This window comes from Megalops cyprinoides, chromosome 4 (genome assembly GCF_013368585.1).
Source record: "Megalops cyprinoides isolate fMegCyp1 chromosome 4, fMegCyp1.pri, whole genome shotgun sequence".
Classification (NCBI taxonomy): Eukaryota; Metazoa; Chordata; class Actinopteri; order Elopiformes; family Megalopidae; genus Megalops; species Megalops cyprinoides.
In genome coordinates this window covers 17,384,663-17,401,785 of record NC_050586.1, presented here as the reverse complement: position 1 = coordinate 17,401,785, position 17,123 = coordinate 17,384,663, and positions in this window count along the sequence as shown.

The window sequence follows — 17,123 nt, the reverse complement described above, 5'->3', positions numbered from 1 at the left end:
TTGTGAGGACTGTAAAAAGTGAGCCACAGTTCTTTTCAGGTGTGCTGAGTCAATTGTCCCAGGGCCAAGGTATTGCTGAACTTTGCGCAACAGTTTTATAACCTTTTTTTTAGAATAACTGCCAAGTTTTCAGTGGAAAAATATGGAAATTAAAATAACAAAGCTGTTCCAACATCAGACATGATCATCAGTGACTGGGCACCGAATAATGTCTTATTGAAGGGAAATCAGTATGAGGCAGCACTGTTTTCTTTTAGATAAGATCTTAAAGACAGAAAGGCAAGGGGTGGGACAAGTGGGGTTGATAACTTGGCTAAACTACTGATATGTTTACATTTCATTTCTTTTTAAAATGATGAGATAGATAGTGCACACCATTTAAGTGTTGTCATCGAGTGAATCCAGCTAGTAATAAAAGCCTGTCAGGTCCTCAGCAAAATTGATAAAATGTGTATTTTAAAAACATTCTCTGTATAAATGGCATGCCACTTCTCTCATAACACCTTCAAAAAGGTGTTGTGCTTTTCCCAACAATCTGACACCTGCAAACCGAACCACCTGGATAGTCTTTCATGGCTGACCAGCGAAACTGACCTCTACCTCAGGACATACTTAAATTTCCTCAATTCTGTTAATTGGGATTCTGACATGTCACAGGTATACTTTTAATTCATTAAAATCCCACATCAGAGACTTCACATTCACATTACCTGGAATGGCATTACTTTGCATTATTTCCTTTTCAAAAACTTTCTTATGCCTAAAATTGCTCTATAATAGTAGCTTTTTATTTCTTATTTATTTTTTGTTAAGGAGCTTGCTGTATTCTTTCCTATGTTGTCTTCCAGGCTTGCAAATATGTCATTCTTGCATTGCATGTCAGATTGTGTCAAATTCCTTGCTAAATAAGTGTCTTTGTGGAAGACAAACTATCATGTTTGTCATTTTTGAAAAGTCAGTTGTGAGATGTGCACAATATCAGAAATAGTTCTCAAGTTGAGCAGCAAAAGCTGTCAGCATGGACATATATGGACATATTGGAATACAGCTGTTGTAAGACTGACAGAAATGTTTCCATGTGCAAAAGTATTGGATTTGTCATTCATAGTAATGTTTCCTACACTGTCAGACATTTAACTAGAAGCAGGAACATGAAGGAAGTCAAGACATGCCAGACTTGGAATATGTGACAGGACATATATGTTAAACATAAATTCTGAGGAACGTAAATTGGATCAACATGATTTGCAGTTATCTCATATCACATGTCACATCTTCTACCACAGTTTCACGACTAGCCTAAGTCTGTACATACAAATCTTTTAGCATATCCATTTTTATTGTTGAGCTGAGCCAGACATGTCCCCATGTACTTGTTCCCAGGACTGTTTTCAACTTTGGCAGAGCACATGGAAAAATTCAGCTGAACTGGTCCCTCCCCAAGGGTGATTTTTATTTGCTTTGTTTTGTTTTTTACTACCAAAAACAATTCTGATATGTTCAGGCTACAATTGCACTGCAGCAGAATCTCAGAAAATTTAAAGTGAATGGAAGTCTCTGTATTTACACCAGGGTGGCAGAAGAGGGGAAGGCCTTAAAATCCCTCTGTCAGTGACATTTCTGTCATTCCATTTAAAGTACCACTCTATCCTCACACAACCCTAATACTTCTTTTTTTTTAATGTAACTAAGCACAGGATAGAGATTACTGCATCCTTATGCAGTGTGTGTTCAGCCTACCTGGTAAGTCCTCAGTGAATTACATTTTTTGAACAATACTAAGGCTGAAACTGGGGTCTGCGACTCGCTGCTGAGAAGATTAGGCAAGAACAGTAGTTACACAACTATAATGAATTCAGAGCAGCCCAAACCAAGTGTGAATGGCACAAGCAAAGGCATGCATTAAAACTCTTGTGCACAGCGTATGCAATGTTGGATTATGAATGTTTTTTTTTTTTCAAAAACCTATTAAGTGATTTTTTTGTCATTTTTGTAGACCACAAGGCATGTTGTGCACAATGTGTTATTTTGCTTATTTTGCCTAACAGATCTGCATCACATTTCCAACCATACCCTTCATGTTGCCTTTGTTGTAGTTAGATTAAAAATAATGCAGCTAAATCAGTAACTCTTTAAAACATTCATAGATTTATTTAAATGAATTTTCATTGTGACTATGTGCACAGCACAGTGACATAGATGGCAAACCTTGCTTTAAGTGGAATGTTTCAACTGTAAATTACCAAAATCTTGAATGAGCTACCTTGTGTATGTTTGTCTGATTTTGATCATTTCATAGAGTTTTGTACTCATTTATATTATTAACATACAATATGTCAATGTCATATTACATATGTCATATTACATATGTTATAGTTTCACATTGGTAAATCATTTAATCCAATAACAGACTGAAGAAATGAAACCCTAAAGACTAGACATTTTTTTTTTCACTTTTTTAATTTCTTTGCTTATTTGTGACAAGCTACATATAAAGCTTAGTGCTATTAATACCCTAATTTTTGTACAGAGAAGTTGGGAACGTTAACCAAATTCTAATATTGATTTATTTATCACAGAAACTGTGAGAATCGACAGCGCATAGTAACTCTTAAGTAAAAACACAGACAGCTTCCACTTTACAGTACAGATGTGATTTCAGCATATATCCCCCACTTAAAATCACATAGAATTACAGTACATCAAAGCAGATTCAATACAGGTACCTGAACAAGGAACAGTGCACTGGCAAAAAAGAAGGGAAGAGCATGCCTCCTTGCTAAATGCCTTTTGTTCCACATTTACAGAAATCTTTGTAATGTGGGAGCAAAGATTTAATGAAATAAAAGCAAAGTGTGAGAGTATGTTAGAGATTGTTTTCCTTATCCCTCATCTGACCTGCTGTTTCCTCAGCATTCTGCATCGGATTGCCACTGGAACAGTCTGGTATAAGAGGAGAAGTGAGAGAGAAATAGTGCCATGTAGCTGCCACTAAGTGCCACTAAGAATCACCATAAATTAACTCCTCTTACTGCCTGGGTGTAGGTACATTTTCCCCTCAGCAAATCCTGGATTCTGGATCAAATTCAGTATGTCATACTGAATGGCTGTGTTTAGGACTAGGGGTGGCTGACATCAGATTTGTTGTCAAGGGCAGACAGTATAGTACTGTACTACTTTTGATAATGTTTCTGTAAGTCTGAGTCTCTATTGATGTCAATAATTTAGTATCGGCCAATGAGCCCAAATATCAGCTCTTCAGGTAAGATTGTGTCTGACCATCTCAGCCAGGCAATGCTGGTGACAAGCCAGTGCAGTCATATGTAATATGGAAATGTGAGTATGCAGACACATTCTTATTTTCATTGACTTAATTACAGTGTATATGAAGGTCCTCAGAAATAAAATTTGGTGCAATCACGTGCTAAATTTTACTTTAAAATATGTGTTTAAAAAGTAAATACTGATATTTGAATAACTTTTAATCATGATTTATCTATACTTTGTGTTATTTTAAAGGCCCAACCAGTGACAGGATTGGACTAAAAACATTTAGAATTCATCTGACAATTGTATTGCACAACATAGCAATTTTAAATTGTATTCAAATAAACAATCTATCAAACAAACCAATAATTAATCCATATATGTCAATTCATTCACATTACACCAAACTATATAGCTTGTACTGGGTGGTGAACCTATGGGCTTCTTGTGCTGGGCCAGATGTTCTGCCTACAAAGTCTCTTATTATAAGTAAAAGTCACTCTTCCTGCCTAAAGAAACAACACCACACACCATGCTTTCTACTTATTTCTTTTCAGATGTCTATGCTGAAATTTGTAAACATGAATGTTTATAAGTTTATGAGAGCTTATGAGGGTGGTCACACATATGTACATCCTGGTGCAGTACTCATAAAAAACACCCAAGGTAAACTGCATCAGGAGTAATCTCACAAAATATGCAGGTACATATTCAGCGGAAAGTGGGCTGCAGACAGAGAAATTATTCATTGCACAATGTCCCTGTAGAAGCATGTTGTTAGTGTTAGTGACCCACTTTCCTGCTAAATGCTGGCCTGTTTCCTTTCAGGTGGAAATTAGAAGGATGATAAAAGCACAATGCTATAGATTACACATCATTCACATTCTATGTTTATTTGGCCAGAGGAGGAGTACACTGTCTGCAACATCATGTTTTCTGTTGGATTATTTAATAAACATTGTGTTGACTCTGCATATTTAAAACTGGGCAAAGAGATCTGGATTTCTGAGCCATTGAGCAATTGGACGTGTGTGAGGTGACTTCATCAGACACCAAAAGAGTTTTGATTTGATCCTAGACTTACATAAGGTCTCAAACAATGCATGTGCCTTGCCTTTGTAAGATTTTTAAAAGGAAAGTGCCAACGGTCAGCCTCATTTGTTCCTGTGTGAGAGAGAATAAGCAGCCAAATGCAAGGCGATGCAAGAGTCGAAGTGGGGGTCCGTCCACATAAAGCGAAAGCTTGGAATTGAGCCTGTGAAAGAGGCCCGCTGAGTGTGGAGTAATTAAGTTCCACATTACATTTCCATTGATCCCCCATCTCTATCCGAATAAATAATGCAGGGATCCACACTCTAATTGCTGGTATTCATTAGTCTCTCCCGCTGAATCCAGTGGGCTCTCGCTGACCTTTATGAAGGTTCTTCATGCCTGCATCGCGCTGCAGTGGAGCCAAGCGGATGGTAATTAACAGGGGACTGGATTGGTGGAGAATCCCGGGTGAGGCATTAGGGGCCAGGCTCAGCAGATGTCCTTTTGCATGCTTCAGTTAGACCCCCCTCCTGCCTGACAGCTAAACCGCTCCTGCATCACCCATGCTGTTGGTGGCTCTGGGGATCCGTTCACGGTTACTGTAATCCACCTATCACTGGGCTCATGAATCTCATCCTGCAAAATGACAAATGACTCTTTCCAGCACCCAGCACAGTTCATGACATGGTCGGTTAAAGTGTGCAGCATGTGATGTGGACAATGCTATAACATGCTGTCAGACCCATGGATTGTGAATCATTCATTGCATTGTTACTGAAGACCAGAGGTAGTTAGGCTGCAAGAGGGCCTAGAAAATGGCTCCATTATTGGGTGCCTGGGAAAAGCCCATCACTCCTCATTGCTTGCTCTTTCATCTACACTGTTTTTCGAAGAAGGAATAGACTTTAGGACCCTCACAGCAGACATATCTTTTACAATGCAGTAAGTAATGACGCTCATTAAAACATTTATTTGGATGCCATTATCAACAGTCTTATGAAAATGAACTTCCTTAAGGGTTTTGACAAGATTGGTTACATCATATAATTTCTGTTATTGTAGCCTCTGTATATTCTTTGAAAAAAATAGTGCCTTTAAGGAAAAGGTTTGGAGTAAGGTTTAAATTTTACAATTCACAGTTCCCATCTTTTCATAAAGGTAAGGTACTGTAGGCAAGCCTTCAAGCTGACATCTCTGCTTTGCTGTGTGGCAGTTATCATAAAACAGAATTGTTAAACATGCAATCACGAGGAATACAGAACACAGCTTTGCAATTCTTTTATCTTTTGCTCACATTTTTATGACTATGCAATCTTGGAGCTGGCATAGCATTTGATTACAGAATACCATAACTTTTAACTGATAATGTAACAAGATTTCCTATCCTAACTCATATTATCCATATTGTTTTAATGTATGTTTGTGCAGCAGATACTCACAGTCATGCCTTCCTACCTGTGTAGCAACAAATAATTTATGATATTTATTTAATAAAAAATATGATTATTTATTTATTTATTTTATTGTTTTAAATAGGTGCTTCATAAGAAAATGTGAGAGAAGGCATGACTGAACATTTTCTGCTACAGCACACGATAAGGCAAGTCTTGAAGCCTGACACTTCTACCACCTGTGGCTAAAGCTGAGAAAGTGTCAAGTACTTTGTTTTCCTGGTTCATATTTTACTTTCCTCCTGGATACCAAATCCACAAAGCCCATAGTCTCTCCTTGTGACCTTGTGTCAGCTTCTCCAGCAAAGCTGGTGAGGGGAGCAGATGCAGTCACCATAGCACGCTCATCCTTGGCAGATGGTAGGCTTTCTCTAATGCCAAGCACAATGTTGACTGGCTCCTCAGATATCCACAGCCTTACAATAGAACTATGGTTTCCTCTGACATATACAGAGAAGTGATTATTATCCATACTTGTGTGTGTGTGTGTGTGTGTGTGTGTGTGTGTGCGGGCGTGTGTAACTTTCTCCTCAGCAGTCCTAAGATGCAAATCACCTTAAAATTCATAAATTCATATTCATATAGATTTGCATCCTACTGCTAAGAAGCTTTGAGTTCTTTCGCCAAGCAGTCTCAAGAAAATAAACAGTTGCGCAATGAAACATGAAGGATTACATCCCCCAATCCTGAAATAGAAATCTGCACAAGTGTCCTCTGTGCAATCCCATTTTTGGGATACCATTTAGGTCTTGGGGATCTTGCCTGTGGTCAACTTGGCAAATTTTTCATTTCAATCATTTCCACTTTGATGTGATATGACTGCACTGTATGCCTTTTTAAAGGGGAGTCTGACTATTAAAATCGAAGGGAATTCCTTATGCAGTGGTTGGTATTTCAAGTTTAATAGTGCTGTGTTTTGTTAAAATGCTTACGGAAACATTGTGGTGAATTTCCTCAGTTCCTTGTCATCAACATTTTCCAGTAGGCAGCAAGATTTTTTTTATCGGTAGCAATAAATATTGATGGGACTCACGCATATTATAAGGTGGCTATGGACCTCACTTCTATCAGTCTGTGGGAAAGCGAATGTCAACTGTACCAGCAATCTGTTTTTCTTTTTTTATTTTATTATAAGTCTGTCTCTTGCAAAGGCAGGGGAAGTGTTATAAACTACACTGGAGAGAGAGTTACATACCCCAGCCTGGATGGCATATTGGGTTTCAGATTATCCTGAGTTCCATGGTGTTAAGCATCTTGACTCACAGGCTCACCTCTTGGCAAGACCTTTAATCCACTGGTGCCAGATAGTTAAGCCAATAGTTACAATTTTTAGCCTTTGGCATGACTCACCTGTGGTATTGAACCCAAGTTAAGCGAAGGTTGATGTTAAAATGCAGTTAAAGTTGGCATGGCATGCTGATCTCAAATATATCAGCAATTATTAATTACAGGAAGCAAAGAACATATCCATTAAGCATAATACAATTATATGTCTGCATACTCTACATTAACAGTGGTATGACTTCAAAAGGTATGAATCACCAAGTTATTCCTGGTGTATGGTGCCCTAGGACTTAAAAGCATTCAGTGCTTTGTATCACTCTTGACATTCTGCATCAGGCAGTGTAAATGATTTGAGTGAGTGGGAGACAGGATGCTCTTGAGAGGTTGGTGAGAAAATTTAGTTGCAGTAATACAAGCTTTTAAGGTTCACATTAATATCTTCTACAAACATCTGTAGTGAATTTACATTTTTAAATTCTTTGTACTTTACAGTGCAATATTTAAACCTTGATCTTGAATTACTTTTAACAATGACTTCTGCATGTCATTAGTAATGAATATTTTTTAAAGTTTGCAGAAATAACGACTCAAAATGAGTTGGATGTAGGGAACAATTTGAGGTGGACCCAAGTGCTAAAGCAAGCTCAGCTTTCTATCTTGAGTAAATAATGCATACAAGATATCCATAAAGCTTTTTGATTGTATTATTGTTATAATTACATTTCAAATCCAATAAAATCTTCTCAAGAAGAAGTACAGCAAAGTCTATGTGGTGTGAAATCTTTTTTGCAGTGAAAAGAATATTAAATTTGAATCACATGAATATTTTTACCCTGGATACATGAGTAATCAGCACTGACATGTATGCAGCTATTATATTTCAATACTGAAATATTGTATTTCAGTGCTCTTCATCAGATGTGTCATAAACTCAGTGTGTCTGTTATAAATGACTTGAGGTCAGCTCTTGATGCTAGTCTGAGAAATTGTTTCTATGAAAGCCAGGCTGGGGAATTTTAACACTGTGTTTCTGGGGAAGGAGATATTGCATGATTTTGAAACTTTGTTGGGGTTTGGGAGGGTAGGTAAAACATTAAATTACAATGACAGAAAAGTGGGATTAAGAGATTACAGTGACTAAAGAACAGCAAATTAACTCATTTCAGTTTGGGCCCAGATTTAATCGGCTTTAACTCTTGTGGAGGGCGCATTAGAAAGCAAAATAATCTGAAATGAGAGGGATTTAAGGAAATTATGTGTTGGGAGATCTATTGGTGTTGATCTTCACAACCTGTCTTTCTCCCTGTCCTTCTCTGACCAACAGATGTAAGACTCTGTAACTTAAAACAGTCTCTTCAGAGACTTTAGTCAGTAACCTGAGAAAGCATCATATTTCTTATCTCAGCCGTTCTTCACTACACTTGACCTTGGCCCTTCCTAGCAGTCTATACTATAGGATTGCAATTGTTTTAAAAAACATTGCCAGAGAATGTTTATTACATCAGTCAATGGCAAAAAATGATCACTAAAAGTGCAAGGTAAAAACAACAGGCAAAAGTGTCAACCTGAATGCATTTTCTGACACCTGTCATGTCTACAGAGGGATTGCATTTTTTGGTGTGTGTGTGGGAGGGAGTCTTTGTTTTAGTTTGGTCTGTTGTCTTTCATATTTGTTTTTGTAGTCTTCAACCGGTGAACCTGAAGGAGACTGTATATTTTATTTTATCTTTTAAATGCGTGCACTGTCTTGCTCACCCAAAATAAACATTTTTATGAAGATGGTGATTTTAGCCTTGCTGTTCTCCATATACTATTTTGCTGCAATGTGCAAATATTTATGCAACAACAATGATATCTTGTGAATAACTGATTTAACCCCCCATTTATTTAATTAATCCCTCTCACCCCTTGCTTCATCATACATTTACATTGAACAACTTGGTCAAATTAAAGGAAATAAGATATATTCTCAATAGAAAGAATTTAACATTTGGAGTCATTGTGGTTTGTAGTTAAACAAACTACACAAAACATCGATATGAGTAATTGGTTTATAGCTGCCATATTGTATGACTCAACAAATTGCATGTCGCAGAATGCACTATAGAGGATCTTGTTTGTCAATTCAATATTTGAATCATTATTGTTCGTATGTGTGCAGTAAACACAACAGGTAATATTCAGCAGACTGCGAAAGCACTGGACCACCTCCAATTTGCCATACTGCCACTCCATTCTGGAACATGCTGGGAAAGAAGGTAATTTATGACTTCCTGTCTAAAATCTGTCTATTTCTCCCAATTTTGATTGTGGCTTTAAGACTGAACATCAAAGTTTGACAAAAAAATTGGCCCAAACTTGACATTTCTTTGATAATTTCTTGACATGTTCCCTGAGAAATATGCACATACGTCAACTGCACTGTAGCTCAAGCTAATAGCTACCAAGGGAATTCAGATGTTCATGGAGTTTTATATGGGGAGTAATTTCTTTTGAGGAAATATTGGAACTCACTTGGGTTTCTAAGTTATTTTCCTGTGATCCACACATTGGCATCATCTTATCTCAATTAAGTAATCCTCAGTGAAAAATTGGTGGTTTTATGTATTAATTTTACTGTTTTGAATCTAATGACAATAATGCACAATAAACCCACCAAGGTACATGAAAGTAAATGGAGTAAAATGAAGTAAATGTCAATATCATTTTCATTGCATCCTGAAGGCATAGTTAAGGCAAAGTTTACCCAGCTAAAACTTTATCAGTGTGATAAAATAATATTGGTACAGTACAAGCAGTCTCTGCTTTAAAGTTTATGACATTTACAAAAATGGGGCCACAGAATATTTTGCCACTCAAAATTGTGATTTATGACAAGAGAGAGGAAGAAAAAGAGTGAGAAAAGAGCAAGAGAGAGTGGCAGAAAAGTGTAGAAAAGTCAATAAAAGTATCAAAGATTTGCTTTTCCCATTGAGGGTTTTTCATTCAGTCAACCTGTGAACGGGAGCAGAAGATGCATTTATCTGTAGAGTATATGTCACTGTCTCACTCTGGTCTTAAGACTGTCTGCTTCTTCAAGTATAATCTAAGAGCAGTACTGCCTCTATATCATCAGGATGAGCTGATCGTGGACACAGATTGATGCCAGGAAAACACCATGACTTATGTCCAACTGTTTTCCATGCTTGTAACAAATATGTATTTTTTGGCTCTATATATGCAGGTATAAAGGGATGTATAATTAATTAACGTAATTGTATTTGTCTAAGTGTAAGTACATTTCAATATACTTTTAAATTGTGATGGTGTTTCCAGAAACGCATTATATTGTAACAGTAGGGATCGCCTGTATATATTGAAAAGTAATTCTCACCTCTCGCAATGGGCTGACAGAATTATTGCTTTTAATTAGTCATCTTGGATACCATTCTTGCAGCTTTGACTGGCTGACATGAAAATGTGATCTTTTTCTCTAATCTGTACAGTACCAAAATCATGTGTGTAGTAATTCTACAATTTATGTCCTCTTCCTTTTGAATGTTTTGACTTGTGCTCGACAATTACACAAGGTATATATGGCACAAATTTGAAAGTGTAATATTCATGCACCACTGGTCATAAATTGTGGATAATCAAATCAGCAAAGGTATAAATCGCTGGGGATTGTGAGACTGTGTTACTCAGTACCTATGGTGCAAAACGTGCTTTTCATCTTCATCTTTTTCTTCCTTACCACTCCTTCGATTCTTCATCTTCTTCCCATATTATGAGGTGCAAGTAATGTTTTATTGCACAAATTTGTCTCCATAATTTAATATCCAGGATAATATGTAGCCTTAATGAGGTTCCAAGTCATTAGCTGTTTGGGATTTATTAAAGGAGCATACAAAAACACTTGGGAGGTTTGGGAAGAGAAAAACGCCTGCGGCTTCCATTACGACCAGTAAAAAGCAGACAAAATATGCATTTTGTGGCATATATGTCAAATATGATAAGTGAATGATTATTTCATTTCAGTTTAACAAAAATGAAGAGGTCCAAACATGCAGTATCCGTTCTCTTACAGAAACATCACTACAACAGAAACACAAACCTAACAACATCATTTTTGGCCTCAGATTGAAATCCAAGATTCAGGCCATTTCTATCAATGTCTAACGCATGATAATGTTGATAACTACAAGCCCCTTTAGATTAGGGTTGTGCTGTGGCACGGCTGATTTGCCCATAATATACTCGTTTATATTGTACACTGTACACTTAGTCAATTAATGCAAGTGGAACAATTTAGCACTTGTGTTTCATTTAAATCTTGAGCTGTAATAATTGTGTTATTTAAAATGTACTATGGGCAGCTGCTCATGTGACTCGACAGACTGACATCCTCCAGTTGAAATGTATTCATTCCATCTACTATTCTGAATGGTTCTTTTCAATATTATATACTGTATTTATATTTGTATATATTTCTTTCCATGCTGTATCCACCACAGTTCATACTTTAAAATGTGACTATCACACACAGAAACTGTGTAAAAACAGAATATATGAATCTGAATCTGAAGCTAGGAAAATAAAACATAAACAAAGGAAGGTAAATTTGATTTAGAGAATGAGAGAGAAAAGTCTTCACATGGCATATGGCATTGTGTGTCTTTACCACACAGAGTACTGTATCATAGAATCAGGTCAACAGTGGGATTATCTGGGATGGTCACTGACATACTTAATATACAGGGATTTGCAAAGAATATCCTGAGGTGAATTATAAGGTTATACTGCAAATGATCTCATATTTGAACAACTGTTCCTACTAATGATGAGAAACTGCTAATTTTTGGAGAATGAATGAAATAGAAAGAACATACCTTTATTCCATAGCAACTGAAAAAAAGAAAAATGGATAAAACTGCTCATATATACAAGGGATATATGGTATATACAAAGTACAATAATATGGACAGCTGTTGTGGATCCATGTAAATATTTCTGAAGATAGAGGCATGTTACACTGTATCAAATGCTATTGCTAAACACCAGTTGATAATCAGAAAGGGCCTAGGAGACATGGGTTTCCATAGGGGAGACTAAATATCACTCACAATTTCCCCCCCAAGGTCTCTGTCCACAACTCCAAGTGACACCCTTATGCTTGATCTGGCCTGTGCGCAGTCAAGCAGTCTTGCATGAAAGAAGTCAAGGTTGAACAGCAGAGAATGAAAGAGAAGTAAAATATTCACATCCTCTTAAAGGGAGAGGAGCATCACCTGGAAAACAATATTCTGAGAGATGTTCAGCGTGCTCATGTCTGTTACGTGTGTGTGCGTGTATCGTGTATGCACACACACACACGCACACACACACACACACACACACGCACACACATACATATATATATATATATTTATACATATATATACTGTATAGTTATACATGATTATGTCTTGTTTCACATTCAAGGCATGCACAGCTCAAGGACATTCACCAGCATTTGTTTAATTTACTGTATTTATCCAAACCCATCCCTGCAGAGGCATCTGGGAATCTAAGTAAAAGACCAAAAGAAAATGAGAGGGAAAAAACAGGAATCAGTGTATTTGCAGGTAAATGTGAACAAGTATACACTGTCTTGATTCCAATTTGTGGAGCAGGTCTGGATGTACTTGGGGAAACAATTCCATCACATCTATTTTCTTTTCAGGCGACAGAGGCAAATTAGCTGCCACTGGACCTTCATGCCAGTTGAGCGGTATGGATGTTTGTCTCTGTTCAAAGCAAGACCAACACCACTCTTGCTGTCATAGCAGATGAGCACTGTACCATTTATCATTGACACACATTTGTGCTGGTTACAAACGAATGTGTTACACTCTGGATCGTGAGCCTCCTAGTAACGTGGTAGATGTGTTTGTGCAAAAAAATCACTCATCATTGTGAAATCACTGGCACAAACAGTGAAACAAGACTGCCTTGTGAACTTGTTCTGTTATTGACTCTTCATGTCAAAAGAAACAGTCCTGTCACTGTCATTCCAAGAATACCATTAAAAGGGGCAAAATATTTGCAATTTCAGGCAGCTACCAAACAATATTACTGCACATTCCCAGTGCAATCCTCTCCTTTGTTATCAGCATGTCCATCGGCACCTTTGGATGGATTCTGTTCACTGACATGACTGTGTTAAATGCAAGGTCATGGTCAAAGTGAAGCAGTGAAGTACAAGAATATATTCACTTCCTGCTTAATTGACTAGAGTTTAGCAAGTATTTTTCTGAAATGTAGAGCAACATAATAAAACACCATTAGGCCATAATCCCAAGGTAACTTGAGGTCATTTATCACAAGGGAGTCTATGCATTGCACAGTCCTTATTAGTAAAGCTAACGAGTTCTAGACATAAAATAAATGGCTGAATTATGGAATTCCAATCAAAAACTAAGTTCAACAATCCAAGAACAGAACTATGACATACTGAGAGTCAGTCATTTTATACAGTATCTTATGATTCAATAATGCAATGTGGTTCATGCAAAACATTTTAATAAAAGCCCTTGCAATGAAATTGAGGAAAAACATCTTTTGTGCCTAACCTGCTGTAGATATACTGTATGATTTGTATTTGTAAACATGGATCTTGTATTTACAACACTCAAATATGTGCTATATTTCATTTATTTGTTTGTGCAAGACTGGTGAAGTTCCTCCTTGCTAAAAGAAATCATTTTTCTCTGGAGGACATCACTGTTCCCTCTAGCTGGCCATCGAAAGGGTTATCATGCTCCTAACATTTGGTTTTGAAAGGCAACAGCCTGACTATTGGTGAATCCACTGTAGTTGACCAGGCACACATGAGGAATTTTCTCTGAAATGATAGCAAGGTGGAGATCACATGTACATAAAAAGGCTTTAGTAGATTCAAAGCAACTGATGGAAAAATGACACTGCATTAACCCCATAATGTGCAGAGCTGCCATTGGCCAGTCATTGGCTTGTATGTACAAAACACAAGACTATGTTTTCCTTGGCAAAACACTACAATATTTTGAAATCAGTGAGTCATTGATAGCACATAAAATGTTTGCTTATTATTGGAATCATCAAACCAAATATCATGAAAAAGTTAGTCTTTACTGATTACATTATTTAGCAGATGCTCTTACCCAGAGCAACCTACACAGGTTACAGTTCTTTACAATTTTATCAATTTATACAGCTGGATATTTACTGAGGCAATTGTCAGTTAAGTACCTTACCCAAGGGTACAGCAGCAGTGCCCCAGTGGGGAATCGAACCGGGCAACCTTTTGGTTACAAGAACTGCTCCTTAACCACTATGCTACACTGCCACATGTACTTGACTACATACGTGGTGTACAACAGTGCAAAAGTACAATTTAATTAAATTCAAAGTAATGTATAATCTATTTTGGAGAACACATATCTGTTCCTATATATGATTGGGTTGCTACCCTAAAGCTCAATGTTTCCTGAAGAATCTTGTTGAACTTCAACAAGAACACCAGTCAGCAAAGGAAAATCATGGAGGACAAAAAAGACTTGAAGACAGAAAATACTGAGGAAGGGCTGAGAGAAACCAGAAACACCTGAAAATGACTGAGCTTAAATACCACAGAGAGGTTTGGGTGAAGCCACTCTTTGGAACCACACTATTTTCTACTGATAGCAAGGTATGACCATCTTGGTAAGCTCTCTGTTGAGGAAGCTCATCTGATTAAATGTCCCGGCTTTGCAACCACATTGAATTATTCTAATGGTCAAGCTGGGATTCACATCATCCATGCACATTACATTTTTCAGGGCTCCTACACAGTATGGAAAAATATGGAATTTGATTTTAATAATTTCCAGGTCTGGATAAGTATAGAAAAAAGAACAGAGAGTATGGAAAATATTTGTGTTTCCAGACTATTGCCCCTATTCTGTTTTCTAAAATATAAAATTCAGAATTTCTAAAAATAAATTGATCATACAAGCAGAGTGTTTTTCATGGAGTTTGGAGCAGGCAGCCAGCGCAGCCAAAATGTTTACCACTGTGTGAGACAGCGCGGGCCAGAGCGAACTTGATGTCATCAAAAGCAAGGCAAGAAGTATGGTGTGTGACTGAATGCACACTCTTACACAGGGCTGCCCCTACACCTGTACGTCACAGCCTTCAAAACAGCTCTGCCCCAAGTGCCTTATGTACTAAATCCCGACATCCGTGACCAAATTAGTTTGAAAGAAAATGTGACAATATCTTTGAATTGTATATATACAGTACATAGCATCACAATCAACCAAATATTAAGCTATTCTGAACATTTAATGCCTTTCTTCCATGCACAGCTGGCCAAAGAGCCTTTGGGAAATAGTCCAAAAGGTTCTCCTGCTGTCCCATGGCCAGGCTTCTGTGGAAAGAGGGTTCTCTGTTAATAAGAACATCACTGTCACAAACATGAAGGAGAAAACCTTGATTGCCCAGCGGGTAATAGTAGACCACCTGCACCGTGTGGGTGGGGTAGCTACTGTAGGGATGACCAAAGAACTTCTACAGTCTGCTGGCTGTGCAAGACAGAGATACCATGTGTACCTTGATGAGGAAAAGAAGAAGAGGGAGCACACACAACAAACACAGAAATGGAAGGTAGTACAGGATGAGGTGGACCAACTCAAGACGAAGAAAAGAAAGCTACAGGCCAACATAAATGCACTTCTGACATCTGCAGATGAACCTGCAGTTGAAGCAGACGCCACTGACAAGATCTCTGTGCTTGCAAAATCAAATGCCCCCAGGAAAGCTGCAAAAGATAAATAACAAGAGCTAATGAAATATGACAAAGACATTGAAAAGAAAATCAATGAAATGAAGAAACTTTGAGGGCATAGCCTAGCCATGTCAATACAGGTCAGACCTCTGTGTGTGTGTGTGTGTGCGCATGTGTGCGTGGGCGTGTGTGTGTGTGTTTGTTCCTCTTCACAGTCCCACAGTGATTCACACAGCACTTTGTATTTTTAGAGAAATAAATAAGTCAATGGAAAAGTGTTCTTAAACTTTTTGTGACTGATGATTTTACATTTTGTTCTTATGTATGTTAAGGTCTCAAAAGGCATTCTTTTAATGTATGATTACTAATTATTATTTGACTTTATTTATAGTTATTTGTTAAACAGTGTTTACAAGTATGTTTTACATTTTACTCCATCTAACAGCCAATGAAGCAAAGTCAATGGACTTTAGTTCTCTTTTCTAGTTCCCTGGTGAATTGCACCCTTCTGTTACTGTAGGGGTTGCAGGTATACAGTTATTTAAATTTACATGACAAAAACTGAACATTGCACTGTTTTAGCATTGCAGCCTGAATAACATGCTGTGCATTGAACTTGTCTGGGTTTGGTGTTAATTGATTTGTATGAACTACAGTACCTAGTTACAATGTTCTGGCAATTATTTGGCAACATAATAGCATACATAGTCAGAATGCAACATACATGTTAACAGTTGCATTTTAAAACCATTTGTTTACATAATAAACATCTAGCTATTTGTACTCAGATGTCAAATATGGTCTGAAAAATCTACCAAGAAGTCTGGAAATTTGAGTCTGGAAAAGTATGGAATTTTGAAATGGAAAATGTGTAGGAACCCTGATTTCTACTTTTTGTCACCCACAATTGACGGTCACAGTTATTAATAGTTTTTCATGGAAATTGTGTCAATAACAGACATTTTGGATATTACTCTTTAAAGTAGCCTTACCATGTGGCCAGGGGATAAGATTTGCCCTAGATATGAAATTTTGACTCTACCTCCTCTAGGATTTGCATTGAACCTCATCTTCATTTCTTTAGATAATATGTAATAGCTGGTAATGTGAGTATCACTAAATCTAAACAGATTAAAGGACACAACCCCTATAACATGAATTTTATCAATAAAGTGTAGTCCTTTTTCAAAAGAGCGGTGCTGATACTTGAATTTCTTGGAAATTTCTTATGAGAGGCAGTGTAATATAAAACCACTTACATCCATAATTTGCCCCCCTTTCCTGGACTGCTCACTCTAAAACATGCAATTCAAGGAAATACCAGA